We start from the raw sequence: 26,648 nt of genomic DNA on the forward strand, positions 1-26,648 counted from the left end.
ACACCACCAAATCGTGCAGCAGAGTACTCCGTGCTCGTAGTCCTGATTGAACTGTGACCAGGGTGACTCTCCTTGGCGTTTCAGTTTGCAAAGAAAGAAAACGAGCTTCATTAGTCCAGCTGGCAAATCTATCTTTAATACAGATGGGCTTCTGGGTAAAGCCGGTGCGGGATTATAGTCCCTGTCACAAACACCCAGCGTCACAGTGCAAGGCATTGGGGATTGATGAAGTGGCTGATGAATGGGATGGATCGGTCCATACGGAACCCCCACATCAGTCTGATCACTCTTCCTGTGCTCTCATGTTAATGCAGCCAACTCGTCCCTCATATGGGAAGAATTCAGTCAGATTCAGGAGGGAGTTACTGTAAATAGCTGGTGAAAGTTTGCTATCTTATCATATTGTGGTATTGATTAAGTAACACAAGAGCAGCCACCCCCTCTAGCTCAGATGGTTTCTCTTAAACAAGAACAGCATCGCCCCCTACTGGATGAAAACCCAGTGAATAGTGGCGCAGTGTAACAGAAGCTTTGACCTTCTTCATTTCAGCGATCTCACATTTTCTTCTGCATGTAATCCAAGTAAAGTGAAAACAGTGAAGTGACATACAAAAACATGCATATATGGTGACTTGAAGAGGAAGTCAGTGAAATTACTTGTCATATTTTGTGATATTAGTGTTTTCACGTTGCTGTTGTTCGTTTGCAGGTTCTCTCAAACAGCTGTCTATCCTGAAGGTGGACCAAAACAGACTCACCCATCTGACTGATTCAATAGGGGAATGTGAAAACCTCACAGAACTCGTCCTGACCGAGAATCTTTTACAGGTAAAGAGAAGAAATGAACTACCCACTCGAAGCCTGCGCGACCTAAAATGGCAATTAAAGTCTTGTTAACAAGAGTCGGGTTTGTTAATTGGTTCCACTTAATGACATTTGCCGACCTCTTTTTCCTGAAAGTCACTTCCTCGCTCGCGCTGGGCAAGCTGAAGAAGCTGACCAACCTGAATGTAGACCGCAACCGGCTGGGCAGCGTTCCCAAAGAGCTGGGCGGCTGTGCCAGCCTCAACGTGCTCTCGCTCCGAGACAACCGCCTGGGCAAACTGCCCGCTGAGCTCGCAGATGCAACCGAGCTGCATGTGCTGGATGTAGCTGGAAACAGGTACCCTGACCCGACACCCCGAGCTCTTAATGAGACGCAGCCGCCCTGCCAAGGTCTCACATCAGTGTCAGATTTGAAGAGGTTATGTGATGGACATGATGTTTTGGGCGTCATTGTCCAAACAAACTTACCTGAGTTTTGAGGAGTTTTTGCTTTCATCTTTCATCTCATGGCTGCCCTCTTCTTCCAGATTACAAAACTTGCCTTTCGCCCTGACAAACCTCAATCTGAAGGCCATGTGGCTCGCCGAGAACCAGTCGCAGCCCATGCTGAAGTTCCAGACAGAAGACGACGAGCGGACGGGAGAGAATGTTAACCTGCTATTTACTGCCACAGCAGCCTTCACCAAGCCTAGGTGAGTAAAAGCACCAAGAAGATACTCATGTTTTTATCTAGATTTAAATCCTACTGTGCTTTTCCACAAGCACAATAACATTCACACATGCAATACTATTTCACTTCTTTTAGTTTATCACAGTTTAGCAATTGTTGTCTCACTAAACAGTTTTGACACTAAAAGTTCTTGATGTTATTTGACACGTTGCACCAGACGTTATTTTTAAGCAGACAGTATTTTCATCTACTTGTAGTTTTTGTCACACAATTTTCCTGGAATATAAAATAACACACTGTCGCAAACACCAAAACTTTTGGAAGAAATATCCACAGAATAAATGACTAATATTGTGGAAAGTTGTTTATGTTGTGTTTTTAATGCAACTGTGGTCTACATAAAATGTTAAAATGGATTTGACTTCTACTGATTGAACAGTATATTCAGTGACGCGTCGATAGAGGCAGCAGTCAAGGATTTCATTCACTGGGAACAGTTAGGGGCTTAAGCACACTTCCACGTATGCATAGATGGGGGATCGAACCAGCACCGTTCCAACTGAGAGACAACCTCCTCTACCAACTGAGCCAAAACCAACCCAGTGTAGATGTTCTCGCATTGACGCAGTTCCATGTGTCAAAATGTCACACTTTAGCCTGCTGTATGTCATGTAAGTCTGATGAGAATAATGTTTTAATAGTGGGACATACATGAAGACTCCAGATGGAATCTGACTCAGATTTTGTTGCCAGTTGATGCAACATGTCGCAGTATTCCTGCAATATCAGGAAAATATCTGTTGAGAGTGAATACAATGAAAGTTTCCCATGAGTCACACATCTGTTGCTTTTTTTAGGTTTCCAAATTGTGAGATACATTATTAGGACCTCTCATGATCTCCTCTATTTTATTTTCTTCTTTCGATCTCAATAAGAGTTTTACTGATTTTTACATCTTGCTTGCTCTGCTGTGCCCTTCTCTCCACACAGAGAATCTGCTGCAGAACAGTGTGGACGACAGCTGGACAGACAGCAACCTCAATCGGGTGTCAGTCATTCAGTTCCAGGAGGAGACCAAGGCTGAGGAGGAGGATGATGAGGCTGCAGCAGAGCGCAGAGTGAGGAAACAAACTCACGCAGTGCCTTTTTTTTTATTTGTGATTATGACTTTGACTCAAACATCTCTAGTAACTGGACTCTAAGGTTTGTTGTTTTTAATTCTCGTCCTTAGGGCCTTCAGCGCAGAGCCACACCACACCCCAGTGAGCTGAAGGTGATGAAGAAAGTGATCGAAGAAAGAAGGAATGAAGCCTACTCATCCCGACCTGATGGAGAGGAAGAGCCTTTTGACCCTCAGGTACACAAATCATACTGAATAGCTGTTTATCTGACAAGGATTCTGGCAGATGTGTGTTTACGTCACTTGATTTGTTTTACTGGTGCCAAAGATTCTGAAAATAGCTCGGTTGCTTTCAGGAGAAACGACTCAGCGACCTCTCCAACCAGAGCCACGACTCGCAGGTGTCCAACAGCACGCTGTCGGCCACTTCCCTTGAGGACCGGCACAACGTGACCGCGGCTTCGCAGAAGGAAGACCTCGTGGACGGACATGTCCCTCAGGACGAAGAAGACCTGGATGAGATGGAGGTGGAATACATCGAGGTACACATGCGAAACATGAAGGATGGACATAAATTTGAGCTGCTTAAAGATGATTTATGCTGATAAACCTGACACTGACCTAGAAAATAAAAGTAATTAACAAGGGCGATATTGTCTTTAGCCCACGGTGCACTTTGCAGAAGACCCTATTATCCGAGGCGGCGATGAGGACGACGAGGAGGACGGTGAGGACGGCGAGAGGAGTGAGGAGGAAGACGAGAGGCTAGCTTTCCCTGCCGAGAAACAGCGGCTCATCCGGAAGGACACGCCACACTACAAGAAGCACTTCAAAATCACCAAGCTGCCCAAGCCCGAGGCCGTGGCCGCGCTGCTGCAGGGCTTCAGCCCCGACGGCCTCGGCTCCCCGACCCAGGCCGCCGAGGACGAGCAGGACGAGGAGGGAGGAGGTGGACCGGCACCACGCAGCACCATCACAGGATAGAAGAGCTGGAGGACAGCAGGCATCAGGTCAACTCCAGTCAAGTCAAGGTAAAGGGAAGATACCCGGCACGGGTGGCATGAAACGCAGGGGTGTTAGTTAGGATCTGTGTCATCTGATGTCATCACCTGCATTCGTTTATGCATCAAAGAAAGACAAACAAGATGCAGTAAAGTTGATGGACTAGATCAGTCCTGTTGGTTTTTTCTATATATTTGCCTTGCCCGTGCCTTTTTATAAACATTTTTGCATCGAGCATTCTTCCCATCCCGGAGTTTGCATTGGGTTTGGAAGCTTGGAGTGAGCTGCGAGCATTTAGGATGAATGCTGCACTGCATGTAGGCTCATTGTGGAAATGAAAGCGCTCGCTGTTATGCCAGTCAGCAGGACGATGTTTCTTCAAGCTCTTGAGTTGATGGCTAAAACACTTGGCTCACTTGGTTTCTCTTCTCTATATCCCTACAAAAAATGAGACACCAACAGTCTTATGTTCACTCTGTAATTGAAACTGCTTCCACCTATCTATCTTTTCTATTTGTATACGTCCATTATTTAACAAGGAGCAGCCATTACTGCCCTGAGGACAGACTATTTGTTCCACCGCTCACTACACAATCACGTGGTGTGAAATGATATTATGTATTAAGTGAGCTCACTTTAATAGTGACAGTTCTTCCCTTACATCCTGTCATTGAAAAATCATTTCATGTTGAGCTTATGATCGACAGGCGATGTGTTTGATCCTCTGTTGTGTGCGAGTAGTGATGGTCATTGAGTGTTGGCCTCTGAGCTCTTTCAAACCCCCCTTCCCTGATTCAAGTCATCTGGCTTCTGCTGCACTAAACGTACAGGAAAGTCCTCGGCTTGTGATGGAAATGAATGCTCTCAACTGTCAACACACCAGCCATTCAGGAACTGTGTGAACCGCTCCACACCATCTTCTGGGGAAAACCTGACTGAACACTAGATTTTTTTTTTTAGCTATAGTGGTGCAAAAAACAGTGATATGAGAATGAATGTTTTGTCTCGTCCTGCTTATTTAAAACAATAATTTTACCTTTAAACGTATTGCATCTTGTACTTTAAATCTGATCCAGATGATTTGTTTTCTGAGTTCAGTTCATTTTTCAATGCCAGGGTGTATGGGCTCACAGAAATATAAAATCCCTTTCATAAGATCAGAAGTAGTCCTGCAGGGATCCTACCCGAGATGCTTATTTTGATTACTTCAGCTTTTCTTGCACAACACTGACCCAGTGCAGCACTAAGCTTCTCACTATTATCAAGCAGCTCCTGATTAATTTAAACAATGTCATTCTCACGTTCTGCTTTGATAACGTTGTGTGTGTGTGCGCGTGTGTGTGTGTGTGTGTGTGGTGTGTGTGTGTGCGTGCGTGTGCGTGTGCGCTTGGAAGTATGACTGCATTCTGCTTAAGGAAATCAAACTTTTAAAATAATTTGAAGAAACACAATGAAATCAGTTGATTTGCCATTTCTCACTGTAGATGACTTTTTTTTAACACAGCAATCATCTTTCCAAATGTGTTTGTGTGTGGTGTGTCTGTGTGTATTATGGATGTGCGGTTGTTTGTGTGGTTGAACTCAGACCAATCAGAACATCTACAGGCAGAGCTGGGAGTGTAAGATCAACGAGTCTCACCATAACTTTATGGGACGTGTAAATGGTTGTAGAGAGACTAAAACACAGTCAGTAAATTTAATTCGTATTGATAGTAGCGTCACTTCTTTGGTAGAACTTCCTGTAGAGGATTTTGTGTCGTCTTTAAGATCTGTTTTATAGACTATACCTCAGTAGGTCAATAACTGAAGCGGTTTTTGCTTGTGGAGGAGAGGCGCTGCCGCTGGCGTGGAGGCTGGGCTTGTTGTGGTCTGGGAGCTTCTGCCTTCTTGTGTCTGCTCTCTCTACGCTGTAGCTCAGCTCCTTGGTCTTGTCTTTCCACCTCTGCCTGTATTGCTTGGGTGGCTGGGGAGTGAGTGTGACTTCTGCTTCACGGTTGTCCATCCCAGTGGATATAAAGTCCCACAACCTGAAGTCAGACAGTGGGTTTCGAAGGTGAAGTGTGTGTGTGTGTGTGTGTGTGTGGTGTGTGTGTGTGTGTGTGTGTGTGTGTGTGTGTGTGTGTGTGTGTGTGTGTGTGTGTGTGTGTGCGTTTGTGTATGTGTGTTGAGAGCATATTTTTATTTTTGGCCTGACTAATCCGCATGCCTCTTGCTGGTTCCTGTCCTAACAGGGGTGTCATTTGATCAAGTCAATAATCTGCTGATTGAACCTGCTCGAATTGAGGAGGAAGAGGTCTGTACCTACTGTTTCCCGTCCAGTCTGTCTCTCCGTTCCTCACTCACCCATCCATCCATCCACCTTTACTCAGAGGTGGAGAATCCCCCCCTCCCTCCAAAAAAAAGAAAAGAATCAAGCTTTAATTCAAACCAATCACAAGGGAACCCCTTATCACTCATTACAAGAGGAGAAGTGTGGCAGAACCTGGATGAAGGACTGAAGTGCAGCTTCAAGTCAGTTTAAATTGTTTAGTTGAGAGTTGACTGGACATTTAACACTTGGCAATTTAATAGTAATAAAGTTAATTCATGTCTGTGTGCATCTATGGGTAAAAAAACATCAGTTTTGGACAGCATTAAGGTGGTAGGACTAATTTAAATTAAAATCAAATCGTGTGTTTTGTCTGATCTGCTTGTGAATTTTAATCACTGGGAAACAGATGAATTTTTTCCCTCCCTCACGAATATATATAAAACAGACAAAATGAGGCAGAGATAGTGTTGTGAAATATTAGCTGGATAATTGTTTTGATCGTATTCTGACATTGGAATGTGTTTCAAGGTCAGACCTGAGCCCCCTCATGTTTGCTCTGATCTGTCCTGCAGAGGAGACTGTTGCACAGAACCGTCATGTTTAGTCACGTTGTTTGTTCATCCATTGATTAAACACTGCTCTGTCAACACTAAGAAGCTGCACCTGGTGTGAGTCGGTGTCCGTGTCGTTGTACACACAGTCCCCTCTGCACGCTGCGCGGGAAGCGACTTTGCATATACAGAATGACCCGAAACAAAACAAACGCAGCGCGCTGTTTGTACGAGACACCAAATGTTTGAAGGACAGCTTTACCTTTTTATGTAAATGTCTCCTGGATGCACACAGTGGTTTTATGCCGACGGAGCCGACCTTTCCCTCCAAAGCGGTGGTTTTCGATGTGTGGGCAGGCAATACCGAGCAGCAACAGAAAAACCTCAGGTTGGCTTTTTATGAGTAGAAATCATGATAAAAAAAGAATTAGAATTACTATTTAAATTTCCTTCACGTGAGTTTTGTGGATGCTCCGATGTCCAGCATCAGGTTCTGGCACGCTTCACCTCTCCTGTCTCTCCTTGGCTTCTGCTGCTTTGCTCCTTTTGTCCCGCCGGCCACGCTGTTGTTGCCCCGGAATGAATGGGCCGATGCACTGTGACGAGGCAAAGCCCCCCCCCCCCATCAGCTCCCTCCAGGTTTCCCTACAGCCTACAGGTCTGCAGAGATGCTTTGAAACGCCGCTGGCGAGCAAAAGAAGCTACGGATGAATTAGATTTTACCATGCGATAGTTACATTGTAATCGTGTGAAATGTTTGAATCTTTTTTCATTATCTCTTGTAGATTCTTTTTCGTGTTTTTGCATGAGGAAATGTCTGAAATGGTTTCTAATGATGCACTTTTTACTCCTAGTTAAGTGAAGACAAGGTTTTCTCTCTTTTCAGGCAATATTTTATTTAAAAGGGACTTATTATGCTGATTTTTCTGCTTTCTCAAGGTTTTGTTCATACTCTGGAACCACAAGATCTTATTTGGATTTTGAAGGAAAACACATGTATGCACTGGGTTCACCTCTGTCTCTTCAAGGTTCCCATTTGCTGAACTTTTTTGAAAGTTCGTTTCCGGTGTCTTGCAAATCTCTCTTTCACAGCAGCAGCAAAAGGGGCTATACATGAAAACCTACACCTTGGAAAAATGTTGGGAAAGAAAAAAATAAAGTCACATTTAAAATTATGAAAGAAACACTTTGATAAGAACGTCGTACTATGAAATACATCCAACTGTAGTTGTGACTTGAAGTCTGTTGGTTATCAGAAATACAGAAAAGTGTAATAGGTCCCTTTTAATTGAAAATGCCGTCTCGTGAAAACATGAATGAAGAGAGTTGTAAACATGTTCGCAGCTCTTAACCAGGAGTCGTCCTCGCATCACGTCCCAGCATGTGGTCGTATCTTTGACGTGGCCCCTCTCCCTTCCATCTGCATCTCATTTGTCTCCATCCTCCCTCTTTTTGCATGGCTTGCCAGTGTACAGAAAAAAAAAGAAGAGTATTACAACATGTTGGTGTTTTACTTCACTTTTTACACACAGCACATGTTTAATAAGGGCAACTGTCGAGTCGAAAGAGGAAATCAGACTTTCTTGTTGTTCTGTGTCTGTCTGATGTCAGGTCAGAGTTTGCTGCTTGATGATTTTCACCGTGAAATTTATTCTTCCTGGCACAAAAATCATCCAGCGATCACTCAAACTGACATCAGGCTGCTCACAAGGCAGAGTCGCTTCATCTAATGGCAGGATGCAGCACTGACTGATGCCACCTTCTGGCCAGAGAGAGAGGGTCACCCACAACCGAGACCACCAAGCCATCTGCAGATTGGGGAAATATTAAATTTGAAGACAAATCAATGCCGTTGTGCGTTGGCCTCTCTCTCGACGTGCCCTGCGATGAGTTTTCACTCTTGGCATCGCTGACGACGCCCTCCTCAACTTGCAGCACACCCTGAGCATCCTCCGACAAACAGGCGGCCTGGGCATCAGCATTGCTGGAGGGAAGGGATCCACGCCTTACAAAGGAGATGACGAGGTGAGGGGGCTGCCTCGACTGAGTAGAGGTTAAAGAAAACTCATAGATTTGAGGAATTAATTGTTCTTTTTGGATGTGTTTAGGGGATCTTCATTTCTAGAGTTTCTGAAGAGGGTCCAGCCGCCAGAGCAGGGGTTAAAGTAGGAGACAAACTGCTCGAGGTGAACATCTGTAGAATTTGTAACGATAAAACCGTGACACGTGACACAACCTGAGAAACCAATCTGTCGTCTGTCTGCTGAAGGTAAACGGGGTCGATCTCCACGAAGCCGAGCACCACACGGCGGTGGAGGCTCTCCGGAGCTCCGGCGCCTCCGTCTCGATGACCGTGCTGCGGGAGCGCATGGTGGAGCCGGAGAACGCCATCACCACCACGCCGCTGAGGCCCGAGGACGACTACTTCCCGCGGGAGAGACGGAGCAGCGGCATCGCCTTCAACATGGAGGGCAGTCCCAGCGGGCCCCGGCAGCGCTTCTCCACCTGCCTCATCCGCAACGACAAGGGCCTGGGCTTCAGCATCGCCGGGGGCAAAGGCTCCACCCCGTACCGGACCGGCGACACGGTGAGAAGGAAGACACGCACACAGTGAACTCGTGGCCTCACTAAAGAAGGAATTAACAGGCGGGGTCTCAGAAGCTGGGAGGTGAAGCCACAATATGTTTGCAGTGACGGCCTGACAGTCTCACAGATCGGTCTTTTAGCACCGTCTACTCTGTCCGCCACGTTTACAGTCATCGCCGGGGAGACGGAGATATGAATAGCCAGCCTTGACACTTGATCTGCGCGCTCTAACTGGTCAGGGCGAGCGCAGTATTTGGGCCAAAGCGTTAACTGCCGCGCAGCACGAGGAGCCCAGAGAGAGGAAAGGACTCCTAAAGTCATGCTTTAGGCAGGTGCCGTGTAAGTCTCGCCTCTCTTTCAAAAGCGTTTTGAAACTGATGCAGTGGCTCGCTTTCTTGCCAGTGGAGCTGAGGTGCGGTGGACTGTGCTCCTGCGTGTGTTTACACGTTGTGTCGGTGGGAAACAGACTGGCGTCCCAGCTGGGGCTGCTTTGCTTCGACACGTTGTGTAATTTGCCTGAGCAAACAGGTACAGTAAGTCTCAGGAGCCGCGATCTTTAATGAGCTGCAGCTTTGGAGGTTAATGTACACTAATGATCAGTGGTTCCGGTGTGTGTCAGGAGCTGTGTATTCACTTTTACGTCAAAATTTTGTGACGTTTCAGCGCTGCAATAAAATCCTGTGAGCACTAATGACAGAAACAGAAGTCTGCTTTCGGCTCAGATGCTCTCTGTGGATTATCACATGCTGCCTGAGGAGTTACTCCCTTACTAACCAGGCTCACAGCTGGCGACACTGATTCATCCCAGGGTTGCAGTCTGTTGCACCAGACCTCTAATTTGGTGCACAGTGCACCAGGGAAAAGACATTTTGTTTTGCAAGGTGTGAAAAAAACATCTCTGGCAGATATAATGATTGATGAGAAACACTGCTTTTGTTTTGTAACATTATAAACATTTAGTGGTTTTAAAAAATGCTTTTTTTCTTATTCGTTACATTATTTCTGCTTTCGGTTTTCGACTCTTACAGTGTGCTTCAGCTTTTTCAACTTCCCTGTGTCTTTGTATAAAATCATAAAGTAGTGTTAGTTAAAATGCGTTACCCACAGCTTTCCAGAAAAGCCCGTTTCCATGCGAGCGTGTTTCCTCTGTGCGTTTTCAGGGCATCTACATCTCTCGTATCGCGGACGGAGGAGCGGCGCACAGAGACAGCACGCTGCGTGTGGGTGACAGGGTGATCTCTGTGAGTACTGCCCGTCCCTCGCTATCCAGGGATTACAAACACACCTGCCAGTATTTCAGTTTCGGTGTTCGTTCCCACCCCACGTCACTGCTTTCATCACTCAGGTCGAGTTCTGCCATGTCAGAAAGACCAGACTAACTCGTTTCAGTGGAGTTTCACTCCCACAACATATCCATGCATTTCTCAGGCATAACACTAACTCTGGCACCGACATGCGGTCTGATTTGATGCAGTCTCTGTAGACCTTTTTGGTGAATAATGTAAGCTTTAGCTTCCCTGCATGGCCCACTATCGCTGTCTGCTTCTCATAGCTAAAGCTCAGCTTCTTTCTGTTCCTGCACATTAGTTTTGTTTTTATACAGTCACCCTCATCCAACCCTTTAAACATTTGTATCTCTGTGGTCAGATGGATGATGATTGAAAGTCTTAAAGCATTTATCCTGCAGCCGCTCTGTTTCTTCACTGCAGATCTCTTGAATGTCACAAACTCTTCCTGAATGATCCTCTGAGCCTCCTTCCTGGGTTTTCTCTGGTTTTCCTCGGCAGTGTTGCTTTTCTCTCTCGCCCTCTCTCCTTGTGCATGCTCACTAAAGCATTTCTTGCATCTTCTTGCCTGTGGTGGTGGGTACGGTGTGGGGGGGGGGCGGTGGAGCGGCTGAGCCTGCCACCCCGCCGCTGCGGTGGACGCGTTGCGAGCCACTGCAGCAGCGGTGGCGGCAGAGCGATCAGCCTCCGGTAAGAGCTGGTACTGTCGGGTCAGTGCTGACGTCTGCTTGTCCTCGTGGAGTCCAGTTTTTGAGAATGCATGTCTGAAAGCAACTCCCCCCTGTATTCAATCCCTCAAATCAAATGCAAACTAATCTAAATAATCATGAAACGGTGTCCTGCAGACGTCCACTTCCTCGTTTGCCTTTGCTGACTTAAGACCAAACGTTCTGCAGAAGCTACACACTTCTGCTTGTTTTAAGTATGCGAAGGTAAGCTCGGAAAGTGCTGCACTGAATACATTACAAGATAATTCATACGATCAATTCAGGAAGTTGGACTAAATTAGTTTTGCTTGCCTGCAGCTTTTCTCCCTGAAGGAACCTCTGTCTGCTTAAATTTCCTGCTGCTGCCACTGCTTTCTCCTTTGCTCGACAAGCTCTTGTTACTCTGTTGGTGTTTCTTCAAATAACAATACTCACTCTGGTACATTCAGAAGGACAATCATGATCAATAGTCTGAGTGTTTTAGATGTTCAGTACAGCAGTTTTGGGTGATGAGAAGCAAAAATCTGTTGGCAGCATGCCCTTTCCCAGCATGCATTTGTTCTGAAATATTCGCATTGTGCCAGTGGTGAATAACCACTAGGGGCTTCCTGGTGGGCTCACACCCTCAGTGGTTGGTTTTACTGTCGATCCAGATCAATGGTGTAGACATGACAGAGGCCAGACATGACCAGGCAGTAGCGCTCCTTACCGGCACCTCCCCCACCATCGCCCTCCTGGTAGAGCGAGACCCGAATGCCCCGGGGGGCTCTCCCGGTCAGTCTCGGGCACGAGCCCACTCCCCGCCGCCCCCAGAGCCGTCCGACTCCCCGGACCAGGACGAAGACGGGCTCTCGCTGCACGGGAACCACCGGCTGGAGGATGAGTACCCCATCGAGGTGAGGCCGGAGACTAAGCTGACTTCTGTTTCTAGCAGGCCAAGCTGTAGAAACCTTGTGAAGCAGTGAGCGTTAATGTTTGTTTATGTGGCCCCCACCCCCCTTAATGCTGTCCAGTTCCAGAGAAGATGGTGCATGGTATGAAGGCTTGGTCTGATTTCAGTAATGCTGACGCTATAGTCCCCTATAATCGGTTCCCATCAGTCCATCCTGAGTGATGTAGAACTGTGAGGATGTAGTGTACTGTACATCCTGCTAGTGATACTGGTGGTCTCTAAGTACTGCATTGGTCTGAATATAAGATGATTATTAAACAGACTCCCCCTTCTCTCTGCGCTGCAGAAGTTAAACACTTTGAAATGCAGCATCTGTAGCTGACTTGCTGTCCCATCGGTATGATCATAGAGTTCATGGTGTGAAATAGACCTTTGACCAGCCTCATTCAGGTGTCTGTGGATCAGATCTGGCAAATTCCTCTTGTTTGTGGAACCACTTTGCTGTTTTGCAGAACTCGGGTTAGTATTAATATGAATATTAACCCACCAATGAGATAACCTAACCTGTTTCCCAGAGAGAAATCCTCTTATATTTACACCAATGCAACTTTTGACTTCTGTCTGATTTACATTTGAGCTACAGTCCTTTTTCTACAGTCTGCAGTCTAAACCTGCTGCCTCTGATTCCAACAGGAGGTGACTCTGATGAAGTCAGGCGGTCCTCTCGGCCTGAGCATCGTGGGAGGCAGCGACCACGCCAGCCACCCGTTTGGCATCAATGAACCCGGCGTGTTCATATCAAAAGTAGAGCCTTGATAGACCATTATCAGATTTTAGTATTTGTGTCTCCAGAACGTGCCGCGTCTCACTGAACATGCTCCGTCCCTCCAGGTGATTCCTCACGGCCTGGCGTGTCAGAGCGGCCTCCGTGTTGGCGACCGGATCCTGGAGGTGAACGCCATCGACCTGCGACATGCCACGCACCAGGAGGCCGTGCGCGCCCTGCTGGCCAACAAGCAGGAGATCCGTATGCTGGTTCGGAGGGACCCCCCCGCTGGGGATGCAAGAAATCATGATCCAGAAGCAGCCGGGAGAAAAGCTCGGCATCAGCATTCGTGGAGGGCCAAAGGTCACGCCGGAAACCCCTTTGACCCGACAGACGAGGGCATCTTCATCTCTAAGGTTTTTTAAACTGCCTCTAATGCACAAAGCGATCAACCTGAGAACGCACGACTCGCTCAGTTTTGACTGACGTCTTCAGGTGAGTTCGAGCGGCGCGGCAGCGAGAGACGGACGGCTGCAGGTCGGCATGCGCATTCTGGAGGTGAACAACCACAGCCTGCTGGGCATGACGCACACGGAGGCCGTGAGGGTGCTCCGGGCCGTCGGCGACTCTCTGGTCATGCTGGTGTGTGACGGATTTGACCCTCGCAAAGTGGCTGCTGTAGAGGTGACATATTTCCATACGCAGATAATCGATAGAGGTTTGGCTTCGTGTTGTCAAAGATCTACTTTTTGAAAAGGAATCGAATTTTAATCAGGGCTGTATATTTATTCCCAGGCGTCTCCTGGCATCATCGCCAACCCGTTTGCTGGCAGCATTGTGCGCAAAAACAGCATGGAGAGCATCTCTTCCATAGACCGAGACCTGAGCCCAGAGGAGATGGACATCATGCAGAAGGTACAGGACAAGATTTACTGTCATAATACTTTCAAACATGTTTCAAATAAAACTATTGGCATCAGCGGTCACATTGTGAGACAACAGTTGGATTGTTTCTTACTGTCTGTCGTCCACAGCCAAGACAACGGTTCTCTGTATCCCTGCTGGCCGCAGATTTTAAGATATCTCCACTGTTGTCCCCATTTTAGCTGTGCCAAAATCAGTGTTTATTGACTTCATAGTTCCTTTTGGGTGCAAAGTTAACTAGTTCTATCAACTAAACCAAACATTACTAAATTTAAGCCAACATTGGAGTCAGATGCTGCAAAAAGTCTCTGTGCTGGTCGGTACATAATACCATTCTGGCCGCGCTCATCATGTACTCATCCTTCCACCGCGGCGCCCAGAATGCGCCAACACAGTTGTTTATTTTGTCCCGATTAGCTTTTGGGAGAGTGCCGGCTCTAAAGGAATGTCAGCGGGTCTGCTGGTTTACCGAACACTGTTGTTCCTCTGCACGCATTTCGATCGATGGGCTGTTTTTTCCACAAACACCCCTCTCGGCTCAAACCGCCGCGCTTCCAGGACGGGCAGTGGATGTTTTCATGTTCCTAAATCTGTCTCCTCTGCAGGAGTCGGAGATGGTGAGGGAGACCTCACAGTGGGAGCGAGAAGAGATGGAGAAAGTGGTAAGTGGGACAGTGAATCCACTCCTGTTGGGGGAAGAGTTAAAGTAAAGCAGTTTCTGTCAGACCAGCAGATGGGTTAAATAAATCGTTACACAAGAGTTGAGACGCTCATGCTTGTGTGTTACTGAAAGAAACTTCTCCTCTTTTTGGGTATTGTGTTTCAAAGAACTATTGCTGCAATGTCCCGCCTTGCATGCAGTTTCTACTCTCATAGCTCATGAGTAGAATACTTTCTAATGTGTGTGGATTCTATCCTTTTCTTTCCCGTTCTGTTTCCTCTTCTGTCCTCTCGGTGTGCTTGGTGTGATATAAAATCATCCAACCATCCCATCTTCTTTCTTCCTCACCACTCTTTATTTCCCCACATCACGTCCCCTCCATAACACTCCTTCCTTCCCTCCGGGAAACCGTCCGCCTTTCCATTCCACCCCCATCATCGCATTACCGTGTGCCTGTGTGTGGGTGGGTCTCCTCCTCGCTGTCCTCTGCTCCTCCTCTCCCTCTCTCGGTGAAGGAGCGTATGCGCTTGGAGCGTGAGGAGGCAACTCGCCTGCTAGAAGAGGAGACGGAGGTGAGACACTCCTGGTCGCCAGCTCCTCGGATCAGCTTCACGCCTGCTGCAGAGCTGCAGTTTAGCCACAGACACGTCAGAACTGCTGCCACGGGATTTCACCTTGCTACTGAAAACATTCCCAAAAGATTCCTCCTCGAACCTGGTCACACAGGTTCATATAAGACCGTAAACAGACGACACCTGCAGGACAGTCCAGATACTGTGCGAGCAATAAAGAAACGAAATGCTACTTTAACTTAATTGAAACAAAACCAAATGTTCACAATCAAATGATCGTGTTGGGGAAAGCGCATTGAACAATCTTCATGAATAAACTCCCCCCACTTATCGATAACTAATAATCTGTCCTAACTTTCTCTCTCTATCTTTAATGCTTTCATCACACAGCTATCTTTCCAGTCTTGAAAATCCAGACCCTTCAAAAGAATTCTAATCGCTGAATTTTTTCAATATTAAATAATGATCCTGAGCTGGAGTTGTTTCCTGACTGGAATGATTACTGACCAGTGCACCCACCTAATGAACCATCAACAAGAGGAAAATCCTGCCTGAGCAGTTGTTCTGTGAATTAAAAAAAAAAAAAAAAACAGCTAGTAAAGACTAATTAAAGCCAGGCTGGTCGTGGTCCTGAAGTTTAACGTCGGTGTCTGTATTTCCCATCAGAGCATCGGCACTGGACCTCTGAAACTGGACTACAAGACGCTGGCTGCACTGCCCACCACCAGCCTGCAGAAGGTCAACAGGGTGAGTCTTTGTCCTCTCATCACACAGCTGAAGGAGACATCGTGCACGCTATGAGTGAATGAACTAAATATTCCTCATTCGAGGAACAGTATTTGACTTCTGGGTGGTTGTAAACTTTTGGCAGTCTGTGTGTGGCCCTCAACGCCCGGAATAGAGCTCTTGTTAGAAAGTGACCCTAAGACGACCATTTGCCCCTTCGGGAACATTTAAGTTCCATTTATGAGGATAACCGCAGAGTTACCAGTGCTGGTGGCGTCGCCAAGGCTCATCAGTAATCAGTTGTACTCTGATATGAGTTGGATTTAAAAAAATCCCACGAAGACCCTGCGTGACGATTAAACTGGAGTTACAGAAGAGAGGCTGACGAAGGATCGTTGGAAATGAGAGGAAGCAGGAGGAGGGCCAGGCGTGGGGGAAGGGGACAGCTGCCCACTATCAGCCGGCCTCCCCTCTGGGATATTTTAAACCTGCATCTGGCTCTCGGTGTGATGGGGAGGGTGTGTCTGAGCGGGAGGGACTTGTCCAAGAGGAGCGGACAAGTGTTTCAGTTTGAGTTCGCAAAGTCACGAGTGGAGTACGTTTGAGTGGACTCTGTGCCGACTTGTTCCCCTCCGGCAGTGAGTATATAATCCCACAGCGGCTGCAGCTTCTCCCCTCTGTCTTTTTCTTTCATTTGTCTTCACTTGTGTCTCTGGGTTTTGTCTTTTCTTTGCATTTCTTTTTAGACTTTGATCATAACTTAGATCCTGTAGATCCTTGGAGTTTAACGTACTTTGTATTATTTTGAACATCTTCTCTAAGCTCCTAACACACTCCACAAAACACTTGTGGATCTGTGTCCTGCGGGATCAGCAGCGTTTAGCCCACATATCCTGTGCAGCTGTTCCCTTCGCTGTGCGTTACAGAATGAGTTTGTGGCCCCGACACACGTGATCCTCTCCTCTCACACTGCTTAACAAACTCAGGCTTACTTATTTAAAATCACGTCTGTTATCTATTGGAAATCGAGCTTCTGATTCTAGAGTGTGTATATGTAATTAAACATTTTGATTTTAGGTTCTGAAGTACTTTAAAAAGTAAAACAAAATAAATAAAAGCATGTTGGAAAGGAATTAATATGGCTTGCAGACAAGACTGAAATTATGATTCACATATGAAATAATCATGTACAACAGGTCTGAATATCAGGTGAACCTCAGACAGGAAATACCTGGAAAAGTATGCAAATGAAAACAAATTGGAATTCCACATTAACAATAGCTGTGATTTCACTGAGAGAGCTTCCTGGAGGCAGCTCCTCCTCTGCTTCTTGTTTAGCGATCTGTTTTCAGTAAGTGGAAGCCTCGGACTTCCCGGTTTCTTTGCTTCGAAAAGCGTCAGCAGCTCGGCGTGTCGACGGCGGCCCGTCTCTCGCCTCTGACACGCAGAAACTCCAGCTGTCCCCTCGCAGTCTAAAGGGCACTGGCTCGCACATTCCAGCCCGCTGACCCTCGTCCCACCGCAGACCCTTTTAGTCTGAGTCCCGGCTGCATTCTCAGAACGGCTGCTCTCATTATGACTGCATGTGTCAAGGTCACGTCAGATTGAGGTCGGCATTGTTGGAATTCAGGGTTGACCTGAAGATTTTTTTTTTTTTTTTTCTAAAAGGTGATTTAACGCTCTCCAGGTATTCTAAAAGTGTTCCCTGTCTCAGGTTCACACATTAGTGTCATCCATGAACTGCTGCATATTTCCTGCTGCTCTGATTTCTGTGAGGCGCAGCTGGAGGTGTGTTGGAGCCCGAGTGTCTCACGGCTCTGATAAACAGTTTATTTAAAGCAGAACCCAGCGGGTCCGCCGCAGTCCCAGAAAGTTATCTTAAAGGCTTCGGGAAAGATTTAGTGATGCAAGCGACTCTCTTTAGCTTCACGAGGATTCAGTGTCAGCGTCTATTTAGGGAAACTCACAGGAATTTCCCCTCTTATCTCTTCTTAGACACTAAATTACTTTAAGTATTTTACCTCTGAAGATTGTGCTGATTCTGCTGAACCCCAATAAATACAAACATGTCTCCCTTCAGAAATCTATTTTCGGTTCCCTTACTGTTAGATTTGGATTTTTTTTTTTAATTATTTGGTATAGTTCAGATTCCAAACTAAAAAACTTTCAAACTAAAAAAATTACAGTTTACAGACTTTCTGCATAAACTTTGAAAGCATCGTCTTTATGTGCAGTAGCTGTATTCAGCCTTTAATCCTAGCAAGCCCGTTAGGTGACGTTCACTTGTCCTGCGTGTCTTTCCCGTCTCTTCACTGTGTGTCGTCCCTCTTCCTCTCCTCCTGCTCAGTCCTGTGTTACTCTGATGGAGGCCCCCCTGCAGGCCCAGTACGGAGCCCCTTTAGAGCCCCCTGGCTTCGGGTTGAGTCAGCCCGCCCCCCCTACCACGCAGATCCCGAGCCCTCAGTCAGTCTTAACACAGAGCTGGATTATCTGCGTGGATCCCAGTTCTCCCCTAACGGGACCTCCGCCGCCGAGAGCACCGGGTCCTCCACCACCGTCAGTTCGGCGTCGACGTTCCTGCCCGAGGAAGAGGAGGAGAGCCTGGTGGATTCTCAGCCCATCTGCTTCAGCGAGAACCCTTTCTTGGTGGCCAATCGTAAAGGGACGGGCCTGTCGGGGCCCCGGTGGGCTACGGCAGGCAGGGCCAACTGCAGCCGTGGTTGTTCAGCAAGGCAAGCCGCCTGCCTGCCTGCGTGTGGTGTGGAGGAGGAGGAAGCATGCCGTTTTATTCACTAGTGCCCTTTGTAAGAGATCACAGCTTCCAGCATTTATAGAGGGTTTACCTAACAGCTAAAGGGATTTTTTTTTTGGTCACATGCCATAATATGTGTCTTTCTTTGTTGGGAAAAAAAAAAACAAAACTAACACCTTTTTTCTCACAAAGTGTAAAACAGTCGAACAATGTCAGGAATCCCTCTGCTGCACTCCGTGATGCAAGAAGAAGGAATTCCTGTCACCTGTTCCAGCCCCGTCCATCTGCCTCGATGTCTTTAGAATCATGATTGTGTTGTTCTGTCGCAGCGGTCTGCTCCTGCAGGGCTCTCAGGGTTCAGCTGGTTCTCACTCCAGTCCTGGGGTTTGGGATTTTGTTCATGTTGAATCCACTCTTTGTGCACACGCACGGCGTTCAGCTGAGTTCTGTGCTTCAGGCCGAGCTGCCGCATGTTTTCGCTGTGAGCTCAGAGCTTGCGGCACCTCGTCAGTGCAGAGTCAGGGTCGACTGGAATGTCCGACCCAACAGTTGTGACCAAGGTCAAAGGTCAGTGAGGAACTGGAAGCGCAGAAAACGGCATGTTTACCAGCAGGAGCTTATTGTTTGCTGAAGTTACTGCGTGATAAATCCACTAACTAACCGCTTCAGTTTGTCTTCTTAGCATTGAAACTAAAGAGTGGACTTCTGTTTTTCCAGGCGCCTTCCTCTGATTTCCCGCGAACGGACAGCCCCATCAGGGAAGCACCTTACTCTCCCACCATCCAGCCGGTGAGCAGCACTCCTCCGGCCTTCATCACTCTGTTGTCACTCCATCTTTTACTTTATGTTCTCCTTTTTCCATGAATCACCTCTCGCTCTGTTAGGGGAGGTAATTGACCTCTTGACCTCTCCTCCCACCCTTAGCCCAGCCACCACTCTTCCAACAGCTCTCTGGGTTCAGGCAGGGAGACTCGCTTCGTAAGTGGGGCTCGTGACCTCTCTGCTCTGGCCTGGATTTATTTTTGAGTTTCTTGAAGCATATGCTGCTTTGAGCTCTCTACCTGGTTTACAAACACTACAAGTAGTGGAGTCTGAAAAGCATGCGAGAGCTTCTCCGCAGCCAGCTGAGCTACTGACGCTTTGCCTCGTGCATTCAGTGGAGAAGCAGATTGACCGGTGCCTACTGATGAGCCGTGGCTTCATTTTTATTCTCATCAGATAAAAGCAGAAGAGACACTTGGTCTTAAGAGTAATAAAACATCTGGCGACCAGATTAGCACCCTGCTAGCGTTGATGTGATGTGGCATCATCCAGAAGAAGCTCCAGTGGGTAGCGTGGTGGCTGTTGCTCGGATTTCAAGCAGGAGGTTTGCTGAAGATGCATTTTGTCGTCACGGTCATCGATTCATTTGAAATTCCTTTGCAGGCCAACATTCATTACAGCTCCACCCCCACTGCCAAGGACAGCAGCTCGTCATCAGTGAGTGTTGTTCAGTGTAGTTTGACCATCGACTCCATTCATGTTCAGTTCTCATTCACTTTCACGTTTGGCTTCTCTTGATTTTTTTTTTTTTTTTCTAAATGTTTTTCTCTCTCCTTCCTGCAGACACGACCCGGTGCCATCCAGCCGGTCGGGCGTGGCGGCCGAGCAACTCCCCCGGCACGCCCGAAGGCCGCAGTCCCAACCCCTTCCAGCATGGCCCCTCCCCCTTCAACTCCCAGACCTCTGTAAGACCCCTCACCACCACGTAGGGCTGCTCTCTGTCCAGCTCCGGCTCCGAGCTGCAGGCCGCGCACCGCCGTCTCGCAGCACTCACATCATTCAGACGCACATCTTTTTCCCAAAGAAGCTGGAACCAAAGACAGGACCGCCTTTAGCCTCTCCGTGACCCCAGCAGGCACACCTGCAGGAGGTCGTCATCCGAACCACACAACCATCCATTCTTTTGTCTGTTAGCATCATTAAATCAGTCAGTAGTTATAAATCCTTTAGGTTGTTTTCAAAAAATGTGCTCATGCATAAAAATCTGGCTCAGCCCTACGTCTGTCGGCATACTTCCCTCCCCGTCACGTGAAACCAGCTGCCATGCCGCTCACCTGACCTCCTCCTCAGCGTTCTTCAACTCTGCTGGTTTTGTTCATAGTCTGCCCTCTCCCCCTGTCTCTGTCTGTCTGTCTGTCTGCGTCGTCCCCTCCTCCTCTTCTCCTTCCTTCCCCGCCCTTTTACCACATGAACCCCTCTTCACCCCCCCCCCCCCCCCCCCCCCGCCCCCTCGCTGCAGCCTCGCGCCCCCTCCCCCACCTCGCCCGACGAATTCCCCATGAATGTCAAGCAGGCATACAAGGCGTTTGCCGCCGTGCCTCGCTCTCTGGCCGTGCTGGAGCCGCCGCAGGTAGGCCGTGCTGCCCGGCGCCGCCGCCGGGTCACAATCACCACCAAACGCATGCTGTGCTGACTGGTTGGTCCGCCCCGCCCCGCCCCGCCCCCTCACCTCCTTCTGACCGGAGCAGGCGTTCCCCCGTGCGGCGAAGCCGGCGCCTTGTCGGGGGAGGTGGGGGCGTCCCGTGACGTGCTGTGACGTGTGGAATGCGTTCATCGTTGGTTTTCCGTGCTCCACCGCCATCACCTGTCATGCTGCCGTTGTCTCTTGATTCATTCGACCATCCATCCGTGTGGGCCGGCGTACTAACTCTCAGTCCCTCTTCTTCTCCTGGCTGCTCGTCTGTGTTTTCCCTCGGTGTCTGAGTTCCTGACGTCTTTAACACTCACGTCTTTTTCTGCTGACAGGACCTGTACGGCGTCAAGAACAATTTTCTCCCAAAGCAGCCGTCTCCAGAGGTCAGTGAATCTGTGAACTTTCAGAAATTCATAATATTTGTCCCAATTTGACTCAATTTTCTTGTATGTCTTTTTGAATGTGTTTGAATTTTTATGTCTGGAGCTGCCATACTCATCTCTGCTGCTCATCCTACAAATGCATGTTCGTTTTAATGCTGTTCAGTTTTGAAGGGATCTTAACAAATTTTAAGTAGTAGAGGAATCATTAAGAGGAAACGTTACCAAGGTCAAGTGTAAGTCTCGTGATGAATTATGTGGCCTTTTCAGCCTGAGTTGGTCAACGACGTGTTCGATGACCCCGATGGTCTGCAGGGAGCCGGGAAGAGGACGAGCAGCCCGCTCTCCCCCCGGCTCCCTCTCTTGTCGCCCGACCGCCGGGAGTATATGAACCTGGCGGCGGTGCCTCGCCACTCCAGGCCCACCCTGGACACGCAGGTACCAGCGCCTCCCGCCACAGCTGCAGCCGTCCCGCCGTCTGCCGCGGCCGAGGTGTGCTTGGCTAGATCGGTGGTGGGGTGTGTGGCCTCCCAGCGGCTGGGAGACCACCGCGCTTCTCTCAGCGATGCAGCCGTGAAATCAGCTTCATGGTGTTGGGTTCTAAATTTAAAGGCTTGATTCTATTTTCCTCTGGCGTCCTTCGTCCGATCCTTTCCAGACTCGCTGCATTCTGAGCATGAGCAGCCATCTGTCTGCTCAGACTTTAAACGTAACCCATGCTTCATTTCTTCTCTCGCAGACTCCCTCTCCCGGTGGGAAGAACAGCCCAGAGCAGCGATCGTTCAGGGACCGACAGAAGTACTTTGAGATTGACGTGAAGCAGCAGACCCCGGACAAGCCCAAACCTCGAGTGTCCCTGGTCGGAGAAGACGACCTCAAGAAGATGAGAGAGGAAGAAGGTTTGTTCCCCCGTCTCCTCCGGCCCACTACAACATCCGACGAAGCTAATCTTCCACCGTACATCTGATGCTTTCCCCCACAGCGAGGAAGTTTGAGCAGCGGGCGCGGGAGTACCTGCTAGATGAAGACGAGGAGGACGAGGAGGAGGATTTGGCCAAGCAGGTGGCTCAGATGAAGGCCACCGGTAAGGTGCTGCTGGACGGAGTGGAGTATAAGGTGGAGCCGGTGACCTCGCCGTCCCAGCACTGCTCCACACCCCCGAACTACAGCGTGACGCCGCCCAGCTACTGCGGCAGCTCGGGGTAAGAAGATACGTTCTCCAGAGTTTTTTTTTTTTTTTTTCTTTTGGTAGGCACATCACAAATTGAACACATCTTGTTATTTCTTTTGCAGTCCGTCCTCAGTGGACGGTAAAGGAGACTCTCAGAGGAATTCCCTGGAGGACAGCTTCAGGCTGGAGCAGAGGCCCAACTCCATGACGGGGTAAACACCGCGCAAACCCTCACACCGCTAAAGCCCCGCATGCCGTCGGGCTCATGGCTCCCTTTGCCTCTCGTCTGGTCAGCCTGATCCCGGTTTACCCCGGGGAGTCGGCCGCTCCCATCCGCACGGCCAAAGCAGAGCGCAGACATCAGGAGAGGCTCCGCATGCAGAGCCCCGAGCTTGCCGTGGCCCCCGACAAGGACCTGTCTCCTGCAGAGAAACGAGCGCTGGAGGCTGAGAAGAGAGCCATGTGGAGGGCAGCACGGTAATACAAACACTCCCTCACAACAAGGCCGCAACCTGTGGTTTTTTTGTTTTTTTTTTTTTTTTTGTTGGTATTTGGACCTTGTACATTTGGGGTCATAGAAATAAACGAAATAGAGAAGGAAAATGGTCTTTCCTGTGTGGTAGGTGTGTGTTTCGGTCTCTCTCTCTGCTGCTGTCGTGTCTTCAAATACTGTCCTACTGTACTATTTATGACTCCTGGCCTCCCTCAATGTGTCGGTGTTTTACCTTCCATTCTTTGGTTTTTCCTCCCTTTTTTCTGTCTGTGTGCCTTCCTTCCTACTTTCCATCTTCCTCCTGCGTCCTGGTGAACTTTCCACCCCTCCTCCTCCTCCTCCTCCTCCTCCTCCTCCTCCTCCTCCTCCTGACCCCGGCGTGGCCGTGCGGGCCGCCGCAGGCCGTACGGCCTGGAGGAGGATGTTAGGCAGTATGAGCAGGACCTGGCTAAGAGGCTCTACCAGGCCCGAGTGAGGGCATCAGAGGGCTCGGCCCCGCCGCCCCCCGGCCCCGGCCCCGCCCCCTCCACCGCCGCCTCCTCTGCCGCCTCCCAGCTCAGGTCTGCTCCTCGGCCCCAGCCGCACGGCATCGTGAGCGGGTGTGCTGGGCTGCTTTGGTTGTTGGGGTATTTTCTCGCTCGAGGCCCAGTTTGGAAAGGTCCGAGCAAGCACTGGCAGCGACTCTGACAGTGCTTCCGCTGCCTTTCTCGTGCCGTCTTGCTTCTGCACGTCTTTGCCGTTTCCATCTCCGGCTTCCTTCCTCTGGTTCTTGCTTCTCTTTATCTCCGTCTTGCCCCCCCTCCCCCTCCCCACCCTGCTGCTCTTTTATTTGTGCATTGCTGTTCTCTTTCATCCAGTTCATTTTTTCTTTCTCGTACTAACACATGACCAGCAGTCAGTTTGCAAGCTATCTGTGAGTAAAGGGTAAACCTACTAGCAGTAGGTCGTCCTTTTCCTGGAGTGCAATGAAGTCAATCAGTATTTTTTTTTTGTCGCAGCAAACCAGGACAAGGAGCACCCAAAACTGGTAGTGTGTGTGGCGGACGCCCACCGGCGGTGGAGCGCGTGTCTCGCTGTTTGGTTGAGACGAGATCCGAGTCGAGTTTTCCCTCAGACCGCGGCTCTGATCGCAGCTCTGCCTCCTCCAGGATGAAGTCTCTGGAGCAGGACGCGCTGAAGGCTCAGATGGTCATCGCCAAGTCCCGGACGGGAAGAAACGCGGGACGCTCGACCAGCTGACGGAGTCGCCCTCGCCGGCCCCCACGCCCTCCCCCACCCCCATGGAAGGTAAGAGACACAAAGATCAGAGGGATTTAAGAGATATGAACATTTATAACGAGTGACATATAAGTAGAACGTCTTTGGGACTCATTTTAATCATCAGTGTTTGTCGTGATGCTGCTTCTCTCACGCTCCCGTGATGTTTTGTGTGTTTTCAGAGCTCAGTCCTCGAGGAGTAACCTCACCTGGCAGGCTGGTAAGAGCTCTACCTGTTTTCTCTTCTTTCATTTTCAATTGAATTTTTCAGAATTTTTTCCCCTTCTTTGTAACTGTGTGTATTAAGGTGAAAAAGAAAACCAAAAATAAAGGCTTGCGGAGTTAAAATGATCGAATATTTTAAAGAATCAGCAACTTGGGTGTTTATTTGACCAAGGAATTGCAAAGGTTTCCTCGTTTGCAGTCTGGAATCGGAGAGAAGGTACATTACTTTGAAAACATGGACCCAGCATGTTGCTCAATCAGAGCCGAGCGAACACGCTGCTCCTCCATCATTCGCCACATCTGGCTGTTAAGCTCCTTCATTCATCAGATTTTCTGCCTCCTCCATTCCCTTTCCTTTTCCTTTTTCCTTCTCATTTCTGTCCCTCTGCCGTGGTTTTGTCCTCCTCCCTGTCCCCTGTCCCACACTCTGTCCTCGGCCTCGCTCCCTCGGCCTCTGCTCATTCCTGTTTGCTATCCTTCTAGTCCCTGTCATCAAAGAAGTTTGACTACCGACAGTTTGCCGCCATTCCTTCTTCCAAACCCGTATACGACATCCAGGTATTGGCTGCATGCTGAGCTCCCGGGGGCCCCGGCCTCCTCCTCCTCCACTCCTCCCCTCCTCTCCCCGGCTTTCCCTGCTGCCTCTCCCCTGTAGTCTGTGTTGATCGGGAGGCATCGGCGGTCACTTCCTGCTCTGCACTGTCGGCGGTGTGGCTCACTAACTCTCCCTCGCACGGTCAGGAAAGAGACTCCGAGTAACGACACGCCCCGTCGGCCAGCCTCCCTCCGCCTAACACCCCCCACTCACAAAACGTAGAGGAGTAACGGAGCGCGTGGACCCTTCCTGTCTCTCAGCTGACTAAATAACGCCGAGCAGATCCAGACGGGCCTCTCCGGAGTCTCTGGTCTGTGCCGGTGTCCTCTCCTGTCCGTCGGGTCTCTGCTGGTTTCATGTCGCACAGTGACAGCACTTTGTTTCAACCCTTTTTTTTTTTTTTTTTCTTTGGTGTACCTGCGATATAATGTGTTCATTGTTTCTCAGAATCTGTTAAATTCATGTGTTCACACACCTTAACGGAACCCAGTAAACTCGTTTGAATTTAAATATTAAATACCGCAGTTTGGTGTGATGAGACCGGATCCATTCAGACATCAGATCAAATAAAAGCCTGTAATGACTAAATGTCCTCTTCTGAATGAGCGTGTGGATAAAGCAGCTCCCCTAACCCGACCCCGACCCGGTGACCCCCCCCCCCCCACTGGAACGTGCTGCTGTGTTTTCTGCCGGTGACTCTGGTGCTGTGCTGTTCGCTGTCTCTTGGTGGATGTGCCCACGCCGGAACGGATGACTTTAACCCCCTTCTCCCGTAACATGCCAGTTTCTCTCTGGGGGGGAGGGGGGGTTAGCGGGTAGACGCCCTCTGGCTTGTGGCTCTGACGGACCGGGAGCTTCAGTGCTGCCTTGCTAAAGGGACCGGCACGTTCTCTGTTGTTGCGGTGAAGGCTTCCCCCGGGGATACAGGTCTCTGAGCCCGCACAGCGCCGCTCCCTCGCTCACCCCCTCTCTCTTTTCTCCCCCCCCTCCAGTCCCCTGATGCAGCCGACGACCTGCAGTTCGTCCACGACGGCCCCGGCAACCAAGGTAGGCGTGAGCCCGGAGCGCTTCACGGCGCGAAAACAGAGCAGCGTGCAGATCTCCTCATCCTCGTGTCCCCTTTGATTCAGGCGACTACTTGGGATAGGCAGCTCCGCTCGGTAGGCTCCTGCGTGCATGGTGTGTGCGTGTGTGTGTGCCCGTTAGTTTACTCCCTAACCTCTTAACCGTGTGGGTGGCGGCGGGCCCCGAGGCGACGGCGGGAGTGTGTGTGTGGCTGCATCTCGCCACAGAGACGGCAGCTGTTGATTAACATCAGACTGAAGGAGGCGTGGATGTGTGTGTGTGTGTGTCTCACAGGTCTACACAGAAAAAAAAAAAAAGAAAAAAAAAACACGCCGGTGTGTTTTTGTGCACGTTTTGTGAAACTGCTGCTGGGGTCGGGGGTCAGGGGTCGCAGGTTGAAGGGGTCTGGATTCTCTCTCCAGCCTTCAGCAGCGTCGTCTCGCCGTCTGACTTTGGCCTCTCTCTCTCTCTCTCTCTCTCTCTCTCTCTCTCTCTCTCCCTCCCTCCCTCCCTACCCCGGGTCCGCTGCGAGCGCCGAGGTGGAGGCGGCCGCCCCGCTGCCCGCCACCTCCGCCCTGGAGGAGATGGCCATGTACAGCAACAAGCGCAAGCTGAGGCAGGGCCGCCGCAGCCTGGAGACCGCCGTGCCCACGTAA

At 49.4% G+C, this 26,648-nt stretch overlaps 1 pseudogene; it reads left to right on the forward strand.

Moving 5' to 3' along the window:
- Positions 1-26,648, forward strand: part of LOC115394748 (protein scribble homolog) — a 27,249-nt pseudogene extending 601 nt beyond the window's left edge.

Source organism: Salarias fasciatus, chromosome 9 (genome assembly GCF_902148845.1).
Source record: "Salarias fasciatus chromosome 9, fSalaFa1.1, whole genome shotgun sequence".
NCBI classification, from domain to species: Eukaryota; Metazoa; Chordata; class Actinopteri; order Blenniiformes; family Blenniidae; genus Salarias; species Salarias fasciatus.